Source organism: Ambystoma mexicanum, chromosome 9, assembly GCF_040938575.1.
Source record: "Ambystoma mexicanum isolate Mex_15411 chromosome 9, UKY_AmexF1_1, whole genome shotgun sequence".
Taxonomy (NCBI): domain Eukaryota; kingdom Metazoa; phylum Chordata; class Amphibia; order Caudata; family Ambystomatidae; genus Ambystoma; species Ambystoma mexicanum.
The window spans coordinates 1,343,568,574-1,343,581,239 of NC_090931.1; positions in this window are offsets into that span (position 1 = coordinate 1,343,568,574).

Here is a 12,666-nt window from a genome sequence, read left to right on the forward strand (position 1 = left end):
CCTGTGCGAGTGGGGTACGTGTATAACTGTGGTTTGCGGGAAGTTTGACACGCGATTTCAGCAGGGTGCGTGTATTACGGGGGTTCGTGTGAAGTTTGACACACGAAAGGGCAACGCCCGTGCGCGATACGTCACAGACGCGCTTACGCGCTAAGGGCCTTTGGTCCAAAGAAATCGCGTACGTGTGCTGACCCACTTACGCGCTAAGGGCCTTTCCTCGAATTACACGCTGACGTGCACATTTTTCACGTGCCAAATCACTCTGTATCAAGCTGGCCACGCATACACACACAGAAGACCACGCTCCTGCCCTGAAGGCCATTTTCCTGCCCCCTAGAGCCGGACACGCTCCCACCTGCCATCTGCTGCTGCCTGACTGTCTGCTGCCCACGTGCCCTGCTATTTGGTGCCTGCACATTAGCCATCTGCAGGGGTCCATTGCTGTGCCCACCCCTGCTGGAACAGAAGACTCCCGACTGGGATACCATCGCTCCACAGCCCAGCCCCAGGACGCAGTTGCCCACCCACTCCTGACTCTGGTGTTGCCATGTCGGGCACATCTCCATCTGGCACCACTGGCAACCCCCAGCCAGAGAGGCAGAGGGCTACCAGCTTCACTGCCACCGAAGTTGGTGTCCTGGTGGAGCATGTCCTGGGGCATTATGAAGCCCTCTTCGGAACATCACGTGCCAACAAAGAAGGATGGGAGAGGATTTGGGACGACGTAGTGGTTGCCATCAATGTGGAGGTGGTGGCAACCCGCGACATCAAGCACGTCAAGAAGCGCTGGGAGGACTTCAGGTCCAGGACCCTCCACAAGGCCCGGCGCCTCACGGAGGGGGGCCGGGCACGCATGAGTAACATCCAGATGAGGGTCCTGGAATGCGTAGGCCCAGCACTCCATGCCCAGATCCTTCGGAGGCAGACCCGTCTGGAGTTGAGCGGTAAGTGGCCAAGCATTGCTGTGTGAGACAGAGCATGTTGCTGTGTGCTGGTAGTCTGATGCTTGCCTGTATGTGTGACATAGGCCATGTATGGATGTGTGTGTGCAGGGACATCATGGTCATGCATGTGAGACCAGGTATGTGTGAACCACATGGTTGGTGCATGTGTTTTAATGCAACATGGGGAGCTCTATGCGGAATGCACACATGAAAGCATGGCTGTCTATGTTCCTGGCCAAAGGGGGGGTGAGGAATGGGTGCTGATGTCATGTACATGTATGGTGCACATGTGTGTGTGTGTGCCAGAGAAGTGTGTGTGTGACTTTGAAACGCCATGGCTGTATGTGACTTTGAAGGCAACATCTTGGTTTACATGGGCCCTTCTACATGGATGTTGATGTTGATTGCAGGCGCCAGGACTGTTTCTGCATGTGTGTTGTGTGCATTCACCCATGTGTTGTGGAATGACAGGATGGAAGTGACATTTGACAGTGCCACTCATGTGTTATTGCTTCCTGTCTAGGGTATTTTGTACTGTACCCCGATGCTTGTGTTCTATGTCTCCCTCTACGCAGCGTCAAGTGAAGAAGAGGGCGGAGACGGCGCTGTGGAGCCAAGCGGCGGGGATGCCTCCACTGGGCGGCGACGCAAGGCCCAGCTACCCTCCCAGGAATTACCATCATCCGGGACCGAGGGGGTTGGTGCTGCGTCTGCCACAACGGCTGTGGCGGAAGGGCTGGGTGAGCCCCCACAGGGGCTTCCAATGGCAGAAGATGGTGTGGAGACATCCAGGTTGGTGGTCTCCACAGAGGAGGAGGAGCCCGCCACAGAGCCACACATGGGGCCTGGTGGGGGTAGTACCACTGGTGCAAGTGGTGCAGTCCAGGGCCAGGAGGCAGCACAGGTCACGGCGGAGGGGCTTGTGCATGTTGCTGTCCCTGACTCTGTGACTGCACCACCATGCACCAGCAGGGAGGCCCCGTCCCAGGCCCGTCCGCAGGTAGGGGAGAGTGCCATGTCATCTGCATCTCCACTACCTGCGGACGAGGGGTCCCATGAACGTATGGGCTCTGTCCTGGTTGGTGGGTCCCTACATGTGTCGTGCACTCTGGCGGACCTCTCCTCCTCTGTGGAGACTATGCGCCAGTCGTTCTCCACACTGTCTTCCGGCCCAGATTCCACCAGGGCCCCCTGTGGACCTGGCCCAACCAACACAGCCAGCTTGGTGGAGCTCACATCCCTGCCACAGTCAGGAGTCGGCGGCCCAGCAGGGGTGGACACCACAACTGGAGACCAGCTGATGGAGGATGTGCAGGCACCATCAGACACGGCACATGGACAGCAGCAGCAGCAGCAACAAGGTGGGAGCCATCATGGCTCGGGGCCTTCTACATCGGAGGGGCAGGCATCGGCCAGAGGGCAGGAGGACCCAGGACTGGAAGTGTCTTCCGTGTGGCAGCGGTTAGGCCATGATATAGATGCGGAGCGGCAGCGGGCAGAAGAGGCACGGCTCACGATGGTCAGGGCCGAGAACTCCATGCGGAGGGCCCTGAGGCGGGCCGAGTGCCTTGAGGCAATTCGCAGGGAGTTGGAGGAGAACATGTCATCCTCCCTGCGAACCCTCGGGCCATGGAAGAGGACCGCCTCCAGGACATTGAGCAGGAGTTTGATGATGTCCTGGCCCGGGACATCCAAAAGTGAGCCGTCGGACTAGCCGCTGCCCTTGTAAATAGTTTTTAGAGTTAGGTTTCCTTTTCGTTTTCCTTTTATTTGTGGTCAATGGACAATGCCACCCAAATTTGTATATAGTTATATTTTTAGGTAGTTTGTTAGGTAGGTTTCATTTGTTTGGTTGGGATCATGGACCCTTTACATCCTTGGATAATGGATTGTATATAGTTTCATCATGTATTCATTTTTTTTTTGGATTGATTTATTTTATTTTCTGTATTATGAACATGAAGCAATGGAGATTTTTTTTTACATTTCCTTTGGATTTGCGTTGTTGGAGGGTGACTTTGGACTGTTTTTCTTTCAAATTTATATGGATTGGTTATCATTTTCATTCAATCATCTTTTTCACATGCTTTTCATTTCATGTTTCATATTTTGGTATGCTTTCATTTCATTTTTGATTTCATGTACATAATACATTTTCATTTTTTAGTTCCATGTGTGGGATTCTCTCATTGGGTTGATGCATGTGAAAATGTGGGTTTACACAAGCAATGCCAACCAGTGTATGTGTGTGACGGACATGTGTTGATGTACATAGTTGACTTTTGGTTTGTGTCATGAGATCGGCATTTCACTGCTGGGGGGTGGGGTGCAGGGGGACATGAGTGGGGGCGTGCCAGCAGGTGCCCTGCACTGCTGGGGGCTGGGGGTGCAAGGGGACATGAGTGGGACATGAGTGGGGGCCTGCTGGCAGGTGCCCTGCACTGCTGGGGGGTGTGGGTGCAAGGGGACTTGGATTTGTGAGGCACACAGCTGATGATTGCTACAAGCGGTGGAATGACCTGAAATGCAGAGCAAAGAACAAGCTGGCCTCAAATCATGCCGCTACTCTGGTGACTGGCGATGGGTCTCCACAAGAGGACAACAAACTCACTGAACATGAGTCTGTTGCTGGGGCCTTCGTCACAGAGGAACAGATCCAAGGTGTGGGAGGACTACTTGATTATGATGCATTGTCCGGTGATTGCCCATGCATGTGTGTGTAATGCATGTGTTTGTTGTTTGGGTGACTGGTTCTAATTGAGTGCCAGGTGAGGGTGTGTGTGCCTGAGTGGTATGGGTCACCCATGTGCTTCATCCAAAACATTCAGCTGCCTTGGATTTAGGTGTGACAGTATCCCTTCTGCTGACATTATTAATTTTGCGCAACATTTTGGCAGTTGCCCTTGAAGTGTCATCTTGTAACAACATTGTTTGTATTTTTCAGTTTTCGTTCAGGCTGTTTGTTTCAATTCTACCACTTTTGCTACGCATACCTCTGCCCTATTTTCACATTTGTGACATGCTTCTGTCATTGATGAACCCCACATTGGCCCACATGTGTTACCTTGTTAGGTGAATAATTAGATCATTCAGGCTGATCGAGTATTGGCCTGATCACAGAAATGTTTGGGGCCTGTTTGAATGTGGAACATGATAGTTGTTTCCTGTCATGTTGAAGTGCACAACCATTGATGTGTACATCGGCTTGCAATCACTGTATTTTTGTGCACTGGATGTGTTGTAGTCTGTGGCACATGCCTATTTTGTCACACTATGTATCAGTTTTTAATCTCATCATGTCCATCTGACATGGATGGCTGACAGTATTCATTCACTGACATATGGATGTACTTGTGGAATGTACCATGGCTATGGTACATGCCATCTCTGTGATGGCATGTGTCATGTATGTATATTGGACATGCCACGCACAGGCCAATGTGTGATGGCAGTGCTACCCAGCATGCAGCAAATGTGTTGCTCTTCCATCTTGGTGTCATCAGTGTCTGCCTTTTGCCTCCCCTTCCAACTCAGTGACAGTGCATGCATTGGAGGGTTATAGTCATGTGGGACATGTGTAAATCATGTACTGGTTCTGTAGCTTGTCAGGCCTATTTGTGTGCTATGGTGCTAATGCCTATTTCCATTTTTTGTCTTTCATGTTTTTGCAGGGGATGACGCACTTGATGCTGTTGAGGTTGGGGAGATGGTGCAGACCCAGGAGGAATCTCAGGCACGACTGGGCACCAGTGGGGGACGTGGTGTGGTGGTGGGTGAGAACCCAATCTTGCTGCAGACCATTCTGTTGAGGGGTGCCTCTGGGTGCACCTCCCCAGACCTCTATTCAGGTGCTGATTCGGATGATGAGACCTATGTGCCGTCGCAGGTAAGTGTTTCTGGCAGGGATTCTGTTCTGTCCAACCCACCTTACCAGGGGTGGAACCCTCTATGGGGATGTCAGTGTTGGTAAGTCCGCCTTTGGCGGTTACGGATGCAGGGTCACACTCCACAACATCTGATCCTGTTCCTGGGCCAGCAGATCAGAGGGGGAATGCATTCCTGCAGCCTCAGGCAGTGCCGGCACAGCAAGGCGCAGATCGCCTTGCCCAAACAGGTGTGGTGCCCACCGACGCGGTGGCCGTACACCACCAGGCAATACTGCATGGGAACAATCCATCTACGGTATGGCAACCTAACATGCAGCATCAGTTGAGATGATGGCTCAAGCAATGGAGAGGGTGGCCACTTCAATTGTCCCCCCTGTAAGGCAGATTAAGCAAATACAGCAGCAACAGACTCCATTTGCCAATCACACAGGGAGGACATGTTGGCGTCCAACAGGGACAGACGGGCGGCACAGGAGACTCTACGCCAATCGATCTCAATAGAGTCCCAGGGCCACAGGGAAGCCCTGAGGGTAGAACTCCATCACCTCAGGGAGACTCTTGTTGCCCTTGAGGCTTCCACTAACTTGAGGACAGAACAGCAGCTGGAGCGGCTCACACGTTCGCTCTCAGCTGAGATGCAGGGAACTCGGGAGGAGATCCGGGCATCACGTCAGGTGCTGCATGGGGATCTCCGCACTATAATCCTCCAGAACGAGACCTTCCACACCCGCATGCTTGCTGCCATGGAGGACCATACCAGGGCTTTGCGTGGGCTGCCTCCCATAGCACCACCACCTCCTGTGGCAGCACCACCTCCTGTGGCAGCAGCAGAGGGTGATGAGAGCGACAGCAGCAGTTCTCCCACATTGGCATAGCCGTACAGGCCATGAGCCCATGGAGGTGTTTTTGTTTTCCCAACATCCACACAGGTGGGTGTTGGTGCGCACCCTGTCCTCGGACCTCCTAGGTGCCCCACCCCCACCACCCCCACATGTCCATTTTTGATTTTTGATTTTTTTTTTACAGTGTGTTGCCTTGTGTGGCTCCCGTGGGCATCCACTGTATTCCGGCTGGGCACATGCAGGCTTGTCCTGAGTTTGGGTTAGATGCTTGGGTTCTTGAGACACACACCCCTCCTGCTTCCCGTTTCCATGGGCTTGCAAAGGGTGTGCCCAAGTGACAGTGACTTAAACGGTGACGTAGGACTCCCATGAGCTGTGTGGGCAGTCTGTAGTCAATACTGTGTATACATTCCTAGTGGATCTTGTTGTTGTATTGTACACTGCATGGTGTATTGCTATGTGCTTGTGCATCCATGTCTTTCTCCTAATTTGCAGATTAATTCCTCATGTCTTCACAAGGCCGTCTACTTTGGAGATGGAGTTCATGTTGTAAGCAGTGCACTTAGACATTTGCGTGGCAGCAGCACTGTACAGTTGGAAGTGGCTGATGTGCTGGCATGATCAGGTTGTAAGACTACAACTACTTTAACTTGTATTGTTGGTAAGTATTTGGTCATGTGTGTTGTTAGATCTACATTACTGGGAGCATATTGTGTGTGGGCAGTTTCCATTAGGGACACTGTACTTTGACACTTGTGTCATGTTTTGGGGATTGCTTTGTTTGCTCTCACATAGCATGACATGCCATGGTGTGTTGGGTGGCGGTGCTGAGGAAGGGTTGGGTGACATGGCACTGTTGTCATGTTGTATTTTGCAAGGGGGTAATGATTTAGCAGCATAGAAGTGTGTCTTTTGATGACACAGCATTGGTGGTGTTTGTGTAGGTAGGGATGCACACAATGTAACACTTCCAGGTGACCAATCTCAGGCTGGTATGGTTGTGACAGTTGACTGTCCCTTAGGTCATCATCATTGATTGTAAGATGGTATGTGCCAGGTCTGAGGTGTGATTTTAGGTGAAGTAATTGGCCACCAGATGCGTATGGGCTGCCTCACCCCGTGCCCTTTCCCCTCCCATGCGCAGCGGGCGTGCATGTGGTTGGGCATGTGGGGGCACCACCATGTCAACGGGCAGGCCCCGGCGTGTTGCAACGTTGTGCTGGACACATGCTGCCACTATGATCCTGCACACTACTGGGGGAGCTTATAACAGATGCCCGCCAAAACGGTCAAGGGAGCGAAAGCGTGACTTGAGCACTCCGAATGTGCGCTCCACTATGCCCCGGGTTGCAATGTGGGCTGTGTTGTATCTTACCTCGGGTGGCGTGGTGGGGTTCCGAATTGGCGTCATCATGTGGGTGCTCAGAGGGTAGGCACTGTCCCCTGGGGAGGTGGTGATGGGTATCATTAGTGGGGTTGTGACATTGCTCAGTATCTGACAAGCATGCATGTGCTGTGGCATTTATACTCACCGAGCAGCCATGTATGGCCATGCCGCCCAGCTTCTAGGTCCCTGTTTAGGGTTGACATTCTGTAAATAAAACTGTCGTGGGTGGACCCTGGATAGTTGGCATATACTGAGGTGATGATTCCCTTGGCATCACATACTACCTGGACGTTGATGGAATGCCAGTGCTTGCGGTTTCTATAGATGTGCTCAGATGCCCTGGGAGGATGTAGAGCCACATGGGTGCAGTCAATGGCACCTAGCACTTTGGGGAAGTGTGCCACCCAGTAAAAATCCTGGACGACAGCCTGCCTTTCTGCAGGTGTTCTGGGCAGGTATATGTGCCTGCGGACTGATGGGCGTGCAGTCATGATGGCCAAGACCTGGTGTAGGCAGCGTGACTGCGTGGCCTGTGACACCCCCCCCCCCACTATAGCAGTTGTCCGCTGAAATGATCCAGTGGCCAAGAAGTGCAGTACATTGAGGACCTTATGTAGGGGGCTGAGTGCTTGGGAGCACAGGTGGGTGATGTGAGGTCATCCTCCCACTCACTGACCAGGTCGAGTATTATGTGAGGTGGAAACCTGTACCTCCCATACACCTGGTCATCAGGCATCCCAAAAAGGCTGGTTCTGGGTGTAAAAATTCTGGGCCTGACTATCCTCCTCCTCCTCCTGCGGTATCCCACGACTACTGCTGCTAGGAATGGTATATTCATCCTGGCGTCTGTGCTTGTTTGTTGTTTGCACGCACTTTTATACTGCGCGGGTCCACGTACGCCTGCTTCCTGCTGGCGTACGTGTTTCCTGATTAGCGTGTCTTTTTTGGTGTACGCGTTAGCCCTGTTCGATTCCATGAATACGTGTTTTGAACGTGCGTGTGGGCGTTCCGCGCACTCGCCTCCTGTACTTCCCCCGTGATGCCCACATTTTCACGAGTTGTTCCCCATTCCGCGTGTCACGCCCCCTGTTCCTCCTACTTTTGTTGTGTGCGCCGCGCTATGTGCGATTTTGCTGTGCGCGTACCGCACGCTGTTTGGAGACATGTGCGCCAGCGTGCGCCACGCAGACTTTTGGCACACATTCTGGGATTTACAGGCACACAGACTTCCATGAATCGCTGTGCGTGGGTTTCGCTGCGATTTTCGCCCTGGCACTGCGAATCACACGCTTTCGCATGCTTGCGCTGAAAATTTCAGCACACATTAATTCCATGAATCGGCCTCATAATGTAATATTAGAGCTCCTTCTTGCAGCGCTGATTGGACCATATCTTTGTGGCTGGAAGCAGAGGACATGCTCATATCTATCCCTTGGTTCCAAAGATTGTTGTGTGTGTTTTTACTTGCTGCTAGCTGTACTGGAGAATCCTACTCTAATCTAGCACGCCCGCTCTCTATCCGTCTCGTGCTGTCTCTGTCTATCCCTTTCTTTCTTCCTCTCTGCATTCTCTGCCTCTCTGCAGTGAATGAAGTGAGCGGGAATGGTCGGGAGCTGTCTACCACTACCTTTCTATTTTTCTGTTTACCTTTCCTCTAATTTTTACAACCACATTCACCATTCTATATAGAAGATGATTTGTCCATTCATGTCCTTGTGCAAGTGTAAAGTTGCTATAGGAGGCTTAGTTACTAGTCACTTAGGGCCTCATCACGAGTTGGGCGGTATCTCGACTGGGATACTGCCCAACTGTATTTGCGTTACTGTCCACCCGTCCGGCGGTATTACTGCCAGATCATGGGTTGAGTGGTAAACGGAATTCCCTATTCCCCATTGGGTCTGGACCCAATGGTGAATTTTCAGCGCAATTACCACCGGTGGTATTACTGCACGGTAATTGTGCTAAAAATCAGCATTTTTCCAGCGTCTTTACCCCCAGCTTTCAGCTGGGGGTAAACCTGCCATACTCATGTTTGGGCAGACCCTTAAATGCAACGGTAATAGCGTTACCGCCACAGTTAAGGGCTTACACCCAACTCATGATGAGGCGACTATTGGAATACCCCACTTGTCACATGTTGCACTATGCTTCTGCCTACCCTCTCCCCTGCCGAGATCACAGCTTCACTACTTTTTTCTGTACACTTCTGCCACTGCCTCTCTGTCTTTGATTCTCATTGTCTCACTCTAGGACGCTGTCTCTATGTCTCTCTCTCCCTCTCCCTGGGCAAGAGAGATGCATTGTTAGATATGTCTTTTGTAGATCCACCCCAGCTGTTGCTGACAGCAGCACCGGCAATGAAAACCACAGATATCTTTAAGGAGCTGTGTGTTTTTGTGGTTAAAAATAAGAAAGGGAGCAGCAGCAGCTGAGGAATTCTACGAGGTGGGACTGTCCTGGTTTTTGGACAAAGAGCCTCATTACGAGTATGGCGGTATGTGGTAACATTGGAGGTAACTTAGTTACCTTCAATTTTACCACTACGCCAAATGATGACTTTTGGCTTTGAGTGGAAGATTTACCTCCAGCTTAACCCTGGAGGTAAATCTTGCCACTGAACGCCAAAGAATCGGCAGAATTGGTGGAATTACTGCAGCAATAATTCTGCCACAGTAATTCCACCAAAAAAGCCCCCAATGAACCGGAAATAAATAGGGGTTTACACCACTACCACCACTTGTAATCAGGCAGAAATTCCAAATGATCAAGTGGCGGTAACGGTAATTCGTTTCCCACAGGGTTACCGCAGAATTACCGCCATACTCGTAATGAGGCCCATGGTGTTTAGTGCTTACTCCTGGTTGTCTAGTGAGAAGTCAGTGTTTTTGCAATCTTCAACGCATGCTTTGCGAAGCCTTGCACACGTTGAAGAGGAAACACATGTGAGGTGATGCTGGAGTTGGTACCGCCCCATCAATATACTGCTCATTGCAACCACCACACGATGAAATCATTTAGCGTTGGGTGCCTGGGATAAACAACGCGATCTGTTTTGGTGTTTGGAGGAACGGAGGGACTGGAGTAATTTCACAGTACATGCCACTTAAAATCATTTGTGTGCCAAAGTGTGCAATTTGCAAAAAGTGTACCCCAGTGCAAAAGAAAATGTAAACAATAATTATACGTTCCGATACCGTGCAGTCAGCAGATGTCCTGGATTCCAGAGTTTCTACAGGTGGGGGTGGGTGGGGGTGCCTTACTTCATGAACACCTTGTGCAACAACGGTATGCTAGCACTGCGTATAATAATAACATGTCGGAATGCCAGCTACATGCCCGTGGCAGCATGGAGGTGCAGGCACAGTTTCTCCTAACAGTACTTTGCCTCTTGTGGAATTCCAGTTGCATTTACTTTGGCATGGAACATGTCTTTTTTAAAGACATATTTTATTGAAGGAGATTATCTATATGTGTTGGAAAAACGCATTATAATGTGTATCTAGGAATGTTTCTACTGTACATTGAAGTTCACATTTTAGCTCAACGTCAGGAGAATGGCTTATACTTCCATAGACATCTCAGCAAAAGAGCAGATTGTGAAACTCCTCTGCTAATGACTTAGGGCCTCATTACGACCCTGGCGCAAAGCGAAAAACGATGGCGGTAAACGATTACCGCCATCGTCTTCCGCTAGGGCCGATTACGACCCGTGACCGTAAACTACGATGTCATTAGCGGCATCGTAGCTAATGCTGCCGCTGACTGCGCCAAGGGCGCGCGCACGCGAACATCCACACCGTACTTAGCGCCATGGCGGAAAGGTACGCAAATGCCGGCCCAAGCGGACATGCCCCTAACGCCATCACCCAGCCCGTTAAGTACCTTACCGCCATGGTGCTAATTACGCCATCGCGAACCAACCGTAAAGGGCCATGTAAAGTGAATGCAGCTGCCACAGGTGCACAGAAACAGCACAGGTGAAGGCAATACAGACTCAGGAAGTACCAAAAGAGCACACCCCACCCCTTCCCACACCCAGTCACACTCCACAATGATACCAATAGGACTAGCAATGTTGGGGCTGGAGGACCTGATAGCAATGCGAGTGCTACAACAGCAACTACAACAACAACAACAACAACAAGAACAACAACAACAACAACAGGCTGCACAGAGGAGACGCAGGAGGAGAAGGAGGGCAAGGCAGGCCCAGCAAGCCCCACCAGCACAGCCAGTGCCACCACGCAGGCAGCCCCCAATCCCACACATCAGAGCCAGCCCATTCAACCTCACCGCTGAGCAGATCCACACCCTGTACCGACTGGACCGGGACACCATCACCACCATTGTGGACATGATACACAACAACATCGTCAGCATGATTGAAACACCCACTGCCACCCCCCCCCCCTACTGAAGGTAGTGTCCGTACTCCACTTCCTGGCCACAGGCAGCTACCAGCACACAGTGGGGCACTTGCATGGCATATCACAACCATTATTCTCGAGTACACTGATGCAAGTGCTCGATGCCCTCCTCAAGCACACAGATGACCACATCTCATTACCACGGTCTGCCCAGGAGATTGCCAACACCAAAGTGGGTTTCCATGCACTGGCCGGCATACCTGGTTGCATTGGTACCATTGACTGCACCCATGTTGAATTGGTGGTCCCACATGCCATGGAGGTACCGTACCGCAACCGTAAACATTTCCACTCAATCAACGTGCAAATGGTCTGTGACTCCAACAGGATCATCACACATTGTTGTGGCAGATTCCCCGGATCAACCCATGATTCAGTGGTCCTTCGGAACTCCACAATACCACGCTACATGGAGCGACATGCAGGCCCAAGATCCTACCTACTCGGTGAGTCTAATGTCATGAGCATGGAAATGCAAAGTGGGTGTTGAATGACGTACCAATGCATATTTCATCTGGCAGATACAGGGGGGTGATGCATACGTCACATGGGTGCAACTAGCAGTAGCCAGATCATTCCCTGTGGCAGCACTGACGTCAACAGAGTAGTGTACACATCATGCCTGACCTAATCATCCCAACATGTGAATGAAAGTGCATCCCAAAAACGACACAACCATCTGCAAGTGCATTGTGCAAATTGTGACCGCATTGACCCTAAAGAAAACCACCAACATGCACGTCACCATGCACCAACTACTGAAAGGCCTGTCCCCCACAACTGCGCACAAAGGAGGCACATGACAGACAGGAACATCAATGCACCACTACAAGACCCACAAACTGTCCCCATTGACACCAGTAATGCTCACCGGGGTCATAATGAGCCAGACATCAATGTTGCTATCATGTGAGCTTCAAGCTCACAGGACACTTGCAAGGTCACATGAATGACGGCCTGAACGGACACAGTGGATGGCCACTCACAAGGCAATCGTCCCCCCTGCATTGTGTTTTTGCATGCAAAACAGTACATGAGAGCCATGAACACATACTGGTTGCACAGTGTAAATCCATTACCACAACTCCAATTGGTGCACAGTAACAGTCAGAATCAAGGCATGGTTGTGCGTCATGTTCACAAATCAATCTCGTTCCTGACACATTCTTTTCTCACATT